This window comes from Chroicocephalus ridibundus, chromosome 8 (assembly GCF_963924245.1).
Source record: "Chroicocephalus ridibundus chromosome 8, bChrRid1.1, whole genome shotgun sequence".
NCBI classification, from domain to species: domain Eukaryota; kingdom Metazoa; phylum Chordata; class Aves; order Charadriiformes; family Laridae; genus Chroicocephalus; species Chroicocephalus ridibundus.
Genome location: NC_086291.1, coordinates 6,882,091 through 6,893,890, shown reverse-complemented (window position 1 = coordinate 6,893,890; position 11,800 = coordinate 6,882,091).

The window sequence follows — 11,800 nt, the reverse complement described above, 5'->3', positions numbered from 1 at the left end:
ATTTTGTGAAGTTGAAGTTGGTTTATCACCATTTGTGTTCTATGCCTTTGTTATTTAAGTACTGGAGAAAAGGTCATCTTCTTGATGGGTACCTGATATTCCATGGTCCATTAAAACTGCATTATTTCTGCTGAAGCTGAAGTTTGGGGTTTTTTTAAATTGTTTTCTCTTTTCTTCCCCCCCCACCTTCATCTGCCCCAAGTCAACCCAGCTCCAACCAGATATTTTGTCATGCAGCCTAGCATATCAGAGGTGCCTGCATATGATTATATCTTTTATTTGGGCTACAGAAACTCAAATGTCTTGGCTGTGCAAGCCTGGTACGCCATTTAGATTCATGTAGATTTTCTTCATGTTTTGTTCACTGTGCAAGAGCTCGAAGAGATTCCCACTCTGGTATCTTTCCTTATGGGCGTGAATTGCATTATCTGTCTCAAAATGAAGTGTCAGTAGAAGACAGCGACTGAGTATTGGCATTCTTATTGTTTCATTGACCTCTAACTTCTCAACATGAAGCTGCTCCAAGAACTGAAAGCCTTTCTAATAGCTCAATGTGTTTCCTCTTTTTTTTTCAGTAAAACACCCCCGGTAGAGATCTAACTAAGAAAATATGAGGGCATCTCAGGAGTGAAAGCATCAGGGAGGAAGGAACTGGTTTGGGGCTTGCAGGACCGGTAGTAGTTAAACAAAACCAAACCAAAAAAGTCAGAAACCCCAACGCAAAACCTTGAGACCCTTCTGTCTCCTCAAACCTTTATATTTCCTTTGTATACTTGGAAAATACTACCTGGAATCACAGAGATACAATACAAAATAAAACTATATTTCCATTATTAGTATGATGATATTCTGTAGGATGAGACTTTAGTTCTTATTGAGAAGCTTTTTGATGTAGCATTTATATCCCGTAAGAGGATTTTTGTTATTGTTTTAGAGGCCTTTCTATTGCTTTTGACATAGAGGGGTAATACTAGCATCTATAAAGATAAGGGAAACAGATAAAGATATTATGCCACGCTTGAGCAATTTACAAACTGAATAAACATAAATCTTTTTGCACCAGAATGGTGCCTTTTTCTGTTCTTAATGCAAAGCGACTACAATTCCAAGTTCCCTTTAGTTTTAAATGTAGTTCAAAGTATGCAAGTTTGTGAAAGAACCAGAACAGTCTAGAGGAAAAGTATTTGCGTACTGGAATTGAGGCTGGCAGTGGTTCTGCAATTGTCGTCTCTCTCTCCCCCCTTTAGCTTATGTACATTTCCAACTGCTTTCTTCACAGGTCTCCAGACGGGTAAGACTATCTCTGTAATCTGCCTTGCGGACCAAGACAGAAAGTTAAGCCTGTGATAAAGTAATACAATTAAAATATCCAGTGCAGGTTAAAATAAAGACTTCCCTTCTTTCATTTAATTTTCTATGTTGGTAATTATCTTTTGGGGAGGTAGGTGATGGTAAATTTTTTCAGGAGAAAGGAAATGCATGCAAGGTGTCAGTGCAGCTGGCTCAATATGAAAGTGATTTCTAATCCTTAGGGTAATCAGAATAATCTGCTCGAACAGAAATCTATCAAAGCCTCTGCTGGAACAGGCCATCAACCGTGGGCGGCACATTCAACAAACTGAGAGATCTCTAGTGTAGCCGTGGAAGAAACTGATACAGAGCAGCAGGAGAGTATGTGTATGTTATGTAGTCTTCTGCTTGTAACTCTTTGAATACATTACATCTCCCCCCATGTAGCACGCCCGCTAACCTTTGATCTAGACTGTCTGTTGTAAAAAATTGGATTGTAAGATCACTAAAGAGCTTCATGAAAGGGAGAATCATTTATTTGAAATATCTTTAAAAGCCTGTATTTCACCAGGCTTTAACAGTATAGGTTTTGAATTTTTAATAGAAATGCTTGATTTTAATACTCTGGGGGATTTCACACTTTTTAACCATCATGAAAGATTCCTTAAAGTGATAAAATGCATTTATACCTATTTTGACTATCACAGCCGCTTCCCTTTCAGATAAAGTTACCAATCTTCCAAAAGTCTTCTCTGCAGCTACCTCTAACACATTTTTTAGCATTGCTAATATATAGCAAACACATTTTACTGAGAGTTAATGTAGTCCTTGAAAATTAATTCTTTATTCAAGGTAGGTGTTATCCTTGTATACTCTTGAGAATTGGAAGAGGCAAAGGTACTGATACCTTTTTATTTCTTCTTTTTCCTCTGGCATACAAAATTTCTAAATCTCGTGCCAGAAAAACTACAAGACATCCCTGTGTGTCCTCTGAATGAAAAAAGTAGCACCTAACTAGGTGTTTCAACACCTTAGCCTGAAGAACTTCTTGTTCTTAGAAGTATTGTCTTGACTGTTTGTTTCTTTTTTGTGTTGATTCCCATTCTAATGTCTTTTGGCATTCTTGTAGTGTGGTGCTTCTAGACACTTTTGTAAGCATCCTCTCTCTGAATCTGTCAGAACCAGCATACGGAGCTGATATTGCTAAGCTGGAGTACGAACTGGTGGCTAGAGAGCATCGCTTGGTCATTGGAGTGAGCAGATTGAATCGTAAGATACCTGTAAGTACTAACAGCACATAATCATTAACAGAACTCAACAAATCATATGTTGAACATTGTTTTCTGCATTAGAAGCCTGAAATGCTTAGGTTTACATTGCAACTCTTTAATTCATAGTTTTGCATGGTTTTAAAGACTACAGAGGGATAATGGTTTTGCATATAATAAAGACCCATGTCCATTTTTTGCCAAGTACCTCAAAACTGTAAGGTTAGTGAGGTGAAGATTTACAGTTCAGGGTGGAGATTTTATGACATCAATTATAAAAAGAATGAGTGTGGAGTAAAGAAGGCTAAATACAAAGCAATTGGTCTTTGACTAAGACAATTTTTTTTTGCATGGAGTAAGAAAGAAAGTAAAATGAAAGCATTTAAAAATACTGAAGTCTGATGTGAAATTTAGAATGTGACTCTTTTACAAAGGAAATAGCATTTTCTTTACAGCCAGCTCATCACTGACCATTTGTCTGACTTCAGTTTTACTCCAGCAGTCTTTGAGATGATTAAAGAGGAACTAGAAAAGACTTACTTCAACACGCTCATCAAATCAGAGGTGTTAGCCAAATGAGTGTCAGTGGGGAAAGGCTTAATTTTAGGGTAGTGGCAGAAAAGAAAGCAATCATCTTTGTTCTTCTGGTGTTGTCATAGTAGCGTAAAGTAGTGGCTTGAGGAGTTGCCTGTCTTTTTATCAGAAATTACCATGCAGTTCTTTGCATACTCTTATTGAATAGAGTGAATGCCAGTGCAGTAATTATATGTGAGCACAATTTTCAAACTGCCAAATATTTTTGCTTTATACTAAGTACTAGTACTAATGATCAGGTGCCAAAGGCTGACATGAATTCACATATAAAAAGTTATCCTGTGTATTTTTTTCTTATAGCTACTTGCGCTTCTTTTGTGAGCAACACCTGTGCGTATGTGCACCGGGAGGTTAAAATTCCTTGATTACCAGATTTCTGAATAAGTATCAGCTGGAGTCATTCCCCACCCAGAATTCCAGCCCAGCTGCCCTTTGCTTTGTTCTAATTGCCATTGGTCTCAGATCACTCACATTTCATGCTCTTTCCTTATCAGAGCCTCCTATCCTCTCTGGAAGCAAGCTTTGTTTGTACTTTGAGTATAATTTAGACAGTTTTTGTTTATTTCCTTTCTGTTTTAAAATTTTGGTAGAGGAGAGGAGGTACTTGAGGCCTGCTGCTGCAGACGTCAGGGTAAGTAAGCAAAACTGACATTGCATGAGATCGGTGTCAACCAGCAAAATTTCTGCTTGATGCAGAAAGGAGAGCTTACTGGGGTCAGAGCTTTTCTGTAGCCCAGCAGAGCAAGAGAGACCTAGAATCTTCCACAACAGACCGAGGGAAACTGCATTGCTAAGCCTCTGGAGTAAAGACAGTAGCTAGTACTGTATGCATGGAATCTGACATCTTGATATTCATTGGATCTGATGACATAAATATTCTGAGAGTACTGTGTATTCATTTTTCTCAAAGGAGAAAATGTTAATCAAAATGATATATGGCTGTAGACTCCTGATTTGCAGGAGCAGCTGCAGGTTGCTCCTTGTTGGCCTTATTCTTGTTATGAAGGTAGTGTGTGCTCTAAAAGGGAGATATTAGATCAAAGCGCAAGGTATTTTATAGCCTTCATAGCACTAATAGCTATTGACGCTACAAATTATGTTGTCTTCATTAAGATTTTGCCTTGAATTGACTAACTGAAATAAAAAAGCTTCTGTATACCTGCAGATTAGAAGGTGCTGCTCCAGTATTTAGGATTAAATTGAGCCTTTTGTAGGCTGCTGTATAGGTATTACAAACAGTGCATAGGTCCCTCAGGAAATAGGGAGATAACCATGTATCAAATAAGTATATACGAATATATATTTGTGTTTTGGGTAAGATGTGAGTGGGTGTTAGATGCTTTGCTGTTTGTGCTCCCTTCGGAAAGCTCCAGTTGGCTCCCCTGGCCCATCCCTGCCCTGTTCTGTCCCAGGTAGTGGATTTGCCAAACATGTATCTGCTCTGTAAGGTGAAAACTCTTAACAAATGTAATGCCAGCTCTGAAGTGACGATGTGTTACCAGATAAGGCCCTAGAGATTTGCACGTAGTCATTCATATTACCTGTACTAGTTTGCTGTGCCGTCACAATTAAAAGCATAATCAATGCAGAACCGGTCTGCATCATCACTGTGCAGGGAAAGTGAACTGAATGACAGTGATTTTGTACGCACAGTTTCTGTGCTCAAGACTTACTAAAATCTTTGATAAATTTACGGTTTATATTATTTTGTGTGTGATTATGTTGGATATCTATTTTTCTGCTTTTCCATATGCCAGCCGCTGTGGTCTTGGTTTTGTCACCTTACCTTTCTTGCAAGTTGATGCTTTTTTCCCCTCCAGTTAATTCAAGATAGTCTTCCCACCCATGCCGTAGATCCCAAATGAAACAATTCACTTTCTGCTTTGAAGGCACGATGGGAAACCAGAAATTGTCAGCTTGTTGTTTTGGATGGTAACTTCCTGAGCATTTCATGCTGAAGTCCATCAGACTGGATTTGATTGTTGTAGGCTGGGGTGAGGAGTTTAGAAGAATGTGTTCTTACGGGGTTGCTTGTTTGAGTTTCCTGTAAACCAAGGAAACCCTTGGGTAAGCTCACGGTGGGGAGGTGTAGCTCCCATTTGGCTGGTTTTTCCTGAACAATTAGTCCCATGTACCTTGTTGCTGTGGGGAACCTTAACTGTAGCTAATTCCTGGGATACTGTAGCTGAAAGTCCAGAGTAACATACTACAAACAAATACAGCATCATCACTAGATGCTTCTTTCACAGCTTCTCGATTAATTTATCATAGTCTACAGATGGGCCCACGTCTTATCTTTGTCTGTGTATAAATGAGGCTTGGGGTGCATCCCCGTCTGTGTATATTTGTATTACTTAGAGTCTGAATCTAGCCCGGTGATCATACTTTGAATATCACACCTGCTCTAATTTAATTGTTTTGGTGCCCTATATATTGATGTTATATGAGCTTCTGTAAACTGATAACATGACTGAAGAAAAAGCCAAAATGTTCTGTATTTGATGGTTGTCCACATAAGTTGTAACACTTAAGACATCATGGTTCTGGGGCAAAGGAACAACCTGAGCTATCGTTTGGGATTGTGTGCCAAAGCCCTGTGTCTTTGTCTCTTGGTCTGCAAGAGGCAAAGTAGGTATCCATGATCAGAGTCTGTATTGATAGTTCTTAATAAGTAGTTCTTAAATCACCAAAAAAACCCCAAAACTGGAACAAACAAAGGGAGATGTAGTTTGGAGAGTTCATGCCTCACCACACTGGGACGGAGCTCACATCTACTTAACCCCAGAAGGGAAAAAGGATTTGAAATTTGGCCTTCCCTGCAAAAAGACCACTAGTCGTTAATGGCAGTCTGTCGGGGCATCTCATATGGTTGAGAGAACGAACTTATTCTCAGAATAAACTTATCCAGGTAGCTGAACTATTTAAAATTTCTTGTTCTTACAATGCTTGTATTTATGGTACAATGATACAGGTCTGTGAAGCTCATGTTTATCTGTCAGTTTGGGAAATGAAAATAATTTTACACAGTTGTTTAAAATCTTTGCTGTGCACGCTCCACCATGTTTTGTAATCTTGAGATTGCACAGACTGTGAGTGTCTGTCTTTTTTTATTCCTTTTAGTAAATAGATGTTCTTTTTTTTCTCAAGTCCATTGGCCTTAAAATTTTGCTGTTCCCTTTTGCTGTGTTAAGATTCTAATCTTGATAACAAAAAGGCCTGTGTGAACAACAAAACCTCCTAAAATATCTATTTTGAAATTATTAACATTGATTTTTTGTTTTAAAAAAAATGTGTTTGTTAAGCACCATCAGTTTTACTACCTGAGCAGTGTCTCTTTGGGTGATGATGCTTCTGTTTTGACGCCAGCTGCTATTTCATAACTGAGTTTTGCAGTTTCACAGGACTGTCTTAAAGGAAGAGCGGACGTTAAACATCCCAGCCAGAGTATCATTCTCATTGAACTCATAGGGGTATAATTAACAATACTATGCGGTCAAAGCCACTGTGCTGAATATTGCCTTTTAAACAAGGGATATTAGGTATTTATTGGAGAATGGTGCTCTAAAAGAACAACAGGAGGCAACTGAGATGAACAGAAAGGCAGGAACAGGTGCAGAAGTTATACTGTGAGCTTAATGGCAGCCTAGAGATAAAGGTTTTTGGTCAGGTGTTGCCTGAAAGAGGTAAACTGCGATGGTTCTCCTTCTCCTGTAAGTATTAAGGAATAAAGGAAGGAAAGGCGTGTAATTGTCTAGTGTAGCTCTGCATGGAACCAGAGCTGACTTTAAGGTCCATGAACTGCTTTGTTCATAGGGACAATATGTCTGATAAGCTTCAGCTATTGTATTTTCTAAAAAAAGTTCCATGTTCTGTAGTAAATAAGGCAATGCCTAAAAAAGAAAGAAAAGCAAATGTGAGAAATTACTCATCAGGACTGTCATTGGATCAGACTAATCCCATTTACCCCAGCTCCTATCCACTAGGAGCTAGTCATGGATGCTTAGAAAAATAATTACGTCCTGGTGCTTTCTCTGGGCCACTAATGATTTTACATATAGGGGCTGTACATCCTCTCAGTTGTGTCTTTCTGAGTTGAAGCCTTGAAAAATGTAAAATCTTCCTCAGTTATCCTTGTTGACCTTCTCAGTGTCTCTTCTAGCTGCATTAGGCCTTTTTAGAAATGGGAAGATCAAAGTGGTATGCAAAATCAAAAATACATATTCACCATGAGCTTCCTCTACAGCAACAGATTCTGTTAACCTCACCTGCTCTTTTGCAGGCTTCCAGCCTCTGATGTGTTTGAAAGAGTTTTTATTATTAACTTCCTCATGACTTTTATTGCTGCTGATGCCTTTAGCATTAAAATAATGTGAATTCAGTTTATGAGGTCAGGCTTTTAAATGTGGCACACATTTCAAGTCATGCTAATAATAATTTCATATATATTTCCAATAATTTCATGTCAGTTTTTCATTCTTACAGGAAGTCTAAAAGTCAACTTAGCCTTTGTAAGAAAAATTCCTGTCATCAAAACTTAGACCTAAACATAATTTTCCAAGTATTATTTGTCTTCTGAGTGTTATTGCGAGGTGTTCTCTATGCTTGGACCTTATTTAGGTCTGTGTCTTATTAACAAAATACGTACATTCAAGGTTTTTTCTTGAATGTGTGGTCATAAGGTTTTCCATTATCCTTTTTGTGTAATGGCTTGAATTAAATGAATGTATGTGCTTTCAGCTAAGTCTGAGTGGGGGAATATATGCCTGAAAATAAAATACAACAGTTGGAACTAATCGATTCCTTGCTTGGCAGACTCAGCAGATAAAACCCTGAACAGGGTCATGTGACGTGTCTTTCTTATTTGTCCTCAGTTGTACCTGGCCAAGAACTGTAAGTTATAGCCTCTACTCTTCCACCTGATTTTGTAGCCTGTAGGCAAGGACTGAAGAACTGAACTGATGTGAAGACCAAAAAAAAAAAAAATCAGTTCAGCCTTTTTTTTTTGCTGGACTCCTGTGTAAGCCACGCATGTCACCAGGCCAGGGCCTATCAAAATAAGAGGGAGATTTGCTTGTTACACTGTCGTAGCTTCTAACTCCCTGCTAAGGCGGCTGCCTTATCGTGACTGATGAGATTGCAGTGGTTTCCTTAACAGAGGGGGGCACTTGGCAGGCAGCTGCGACTAATCCCTTAAGAAAATGTTCTCCCACTGAGGTACACAGTGAAATTTGAATGCTGCAAACAATTTGAAAAACATTATTATTTTTTAAATCGTGTTAATTCTCATTCTGCTTGTTGATGCATAAGTACGGAGACAAGTTAGCGTTGCTGACCTCCTGTAAGAGCTAAGAACGTGGCCTTAACGCGTGCTTGTTGGTTTCTGCCGGTAGATGCTGCCACTGTCGGAATGAGAAATCCAAGGGCAGTGTCCTGAGGCAGGTGGCCTCACTTCTGGGGACACTGTTGCGAGGTAATCTTTTGTGACGCTCATCTTCTGTGTTACTGTGTCTGCTGCTGTGATATCAAAAGCCACAGGTTCATCTTTATCTATGTAAAATTTGATTCTGTGAGACTTGTGTCGTGGCTGGGGAGTCTGTGCTTGTGGCCGTACAAGTCAGGTGAGGTGCGCTGGCTCAGTTTGTTTCCTCCTGCTCTAGGTGCAGTGAGCCTGGTACGCAATTTGCCAGGCTGAGAATATTTTAATCTCAATGCCCCAGAGAGGTTTGGGACTCTAATGAGGTTCTTTCACTTCTTTTCAGCTGTGCTGTCCTCTATATTTAGACCTGGAGAGATTTTTTGTTTGTTGTTGTTGTTGTCAGTTTTTTCTATTTGCTACTGTATTACTCTGTTAAAATACTTAACTGAAATGGAGAAATATTTTAAAGTAACAAAAACCTCCTTTTCGTTAAATAGAAAACTAAACCACCACTATTTACCAGTTTACACAATTTAATCTAGCTGAGAATAGCCAGTTAGGGCTCTGTCACTACCCCAAAGAAAGCCAATACCCCATTTCTTTGCTTACAGGGACTTATTATTATTTACTGAAGCGCACAGCTCTGCATATTTTTTCTGTGACTAGGATGACCAGTGTAGGCCTTTCCTCCAGCTCATTGTCTCGACGTGCGAGAGCTCAGACAGTCCTGTCCCTGGCACAGACTTTGAGAGCTGCACTTCACCCCAAGCTTCCCACATTTCACCTCATCATGAAATGAGTCTTGGCGGGGAGATGCTTGCTGCCTTCCCATGGGAATGATTGTTTGCGAGTTGTTGCAGAAACACACAGCTGCAGCCCCAATTTTTGTCAGCAGAACAGGCCACAACAACCCTCCGTCTACAACTGAAAGCGACTCTGTCAAGCTGTCTCCTGGGACTGTACCGATACCTTCATCACCCAGCGTGCTGTTTCCAGGGCATCCTGGGTCAGTGCAGACTGGCGCAGTGCTCCTGGTACCCTGTTTGAATAGAGGGCACCAGGACCCACAAAGTGAGAGAGAGGAAGCGTGTGAGTGTGGGTGTTTTGTTAATTAGTGTTTTGAGCTGGCCACTGAGCACCCAGCATGTTAATGTGCAAATGGACTGTGGCTTGAATCTAAAACGTGGCTCATGCATCCCACATCTAAATTCACTGTCTCTGTTGGTGTCTTTTCCCTTTGAATCTTTCCAATGTTGACACTGTGCATTTAGGAGACAACTGAAATTGGGGCTATATGAGCTCCTGCATTGAAGCAGTGAAAAACCGTGCAACAGACCATGGCCACAGCTCCCTTCCTGATGGCAAGGTTGTAAATTAGGAAGACAGATTTAAAACTGTTTCACAAAGTTGAAGGACTTATTTTCTGGAGAACAACCTCAGTGTGAGGAAATGATGCGTACGTGCTCCTGCAGAAGGCGGAAAGGTACCCGAGGGATTTATAGGAGTACATGTAGGTGTACAGCATCTTAATGAAAGCAGGCAGCACAGTACTAGTATGGATGGACTCATACTGTAAAGTTACTATGTGTAAAAAGGGAAACAAAAAAATAAGAGAGTTTTATTGCTAATACAGCATAGAGTCAAAATAAATTAAAAAATCCTAAAAAAAGAGTAAGAAGAGATTTGTGTTGGCAGAATACATCAATGCCCCAGAGAGGTTTGGGACTCTAATGAGGTTCTTTCACTTCTTGGTTGTGCTGTCCTCTGTATTTAGACCTGGAGAGATGTTTTGTTTGTTGTCAGTTTTTTCTGTTTGCCACCTTATTACTCTGCTAAAATATTTAACTGAAATGGAGAAACATTTTAAAGTAACAAAAACCTACTTTCAGTTACACAGAAAACAAAGCCACCAATATTTACCAGTACATAAGTCCACACTAATTTGGTAATAACTATTTGTGTCTGGAAAGGATTAGCTGCTTGGCAGTGTTCCTTTAGGGACAAAAAGTGACTGAAAGTTACTTTCAGTAAATCTACTGCTTCCAAAGGCTTTATAACAACGCGTGACTGTGAAAGGTTGTATTATGTGCGGTGCTCTGATTGCTAATGATTCTTTCCTGCAAATTACCTGGGGTAGGAAAAAGAATGGTCATTTGATGCACAGTTTGGTTTTCTTGGTTTTGAGGAGGCACATATCAAGGGATGTTGGTATTTATGGCTACTTTATTCCCCTGGCTGATAACATGGATTTTAAGTTAAGTTACACAGTAGATTCCCCACAGAGACAGACTGAAGGGGACATCCAGCAATACCCCAAAGGAGAAAAGTCTTTCAAGCACTGGACTGCCTGCTCAAGCATCTCTCTGCACAGGGAAATGTTGCACATAAGATCCAAACCACTCATCCATTTCAGGAAACGCCTCCAGTCATCCCTCCTTGTTCACAATATCCTTGTTTCTTATCTAGGATTTCATTTTTACAAGAGAAGGGGAAGAGAGCAAGCTAACTGCACATTTAGTTCTCACTCACTCGTCTCCGACTAAAGCTATCGCTGTACTTCTACTACAGGCGATCTCATTTTGGCTTTATTTCCATAGAGGAGGGGTTTTTTTTTTTCATATAAACATACAAACAAAGTTAAGACTGCCTGTTGTGTTTCCAAGAATAGCAGTATTTCTGTCTCTCTTTTTTCAGGATGGCAAAAGAGTGCGTATTTGCCTGTAACAACGTTTTCAGCTTCTGTACGTACATGTTACCAAAAGCTGTATGAAGCAACTGAGTGGTTTGCAACAGTTGAACAGTCTAACACGTAATAGTGCAGGTTAAGAACTACACCAGTTTTGTTGTATGCACCACTCGCTTTTGAGACATTTTCTCACAATGGGTAACGACTAGTGTACTTGGAAGCTTTACTCATTTTTGCTACATCACTGAGATATTTGTTCAGCACAAGGAAATAATGAACCCTGTACTGTTTTCTGTGTGATTTGAAGGTGATCAAAGCCAAAGTAGCAGAGAAAGATAATTCAGAGCAAAATCGTCTGTTCATTTACATGTAGAATGTGAACTCTTCTCGCTGTTGCGAATAGCTGAATTATACAATAGCGCTCCCAAGGCCCACTTTGCGTTTGGACAATTAAGAGTTAAGGAAAACTCAGCCCAAAATATGACACAGTCCCAGCATTTCAGGCGCTATAAAGTAATTAGTTCAGTAGTCCCAGATAAAAAAATT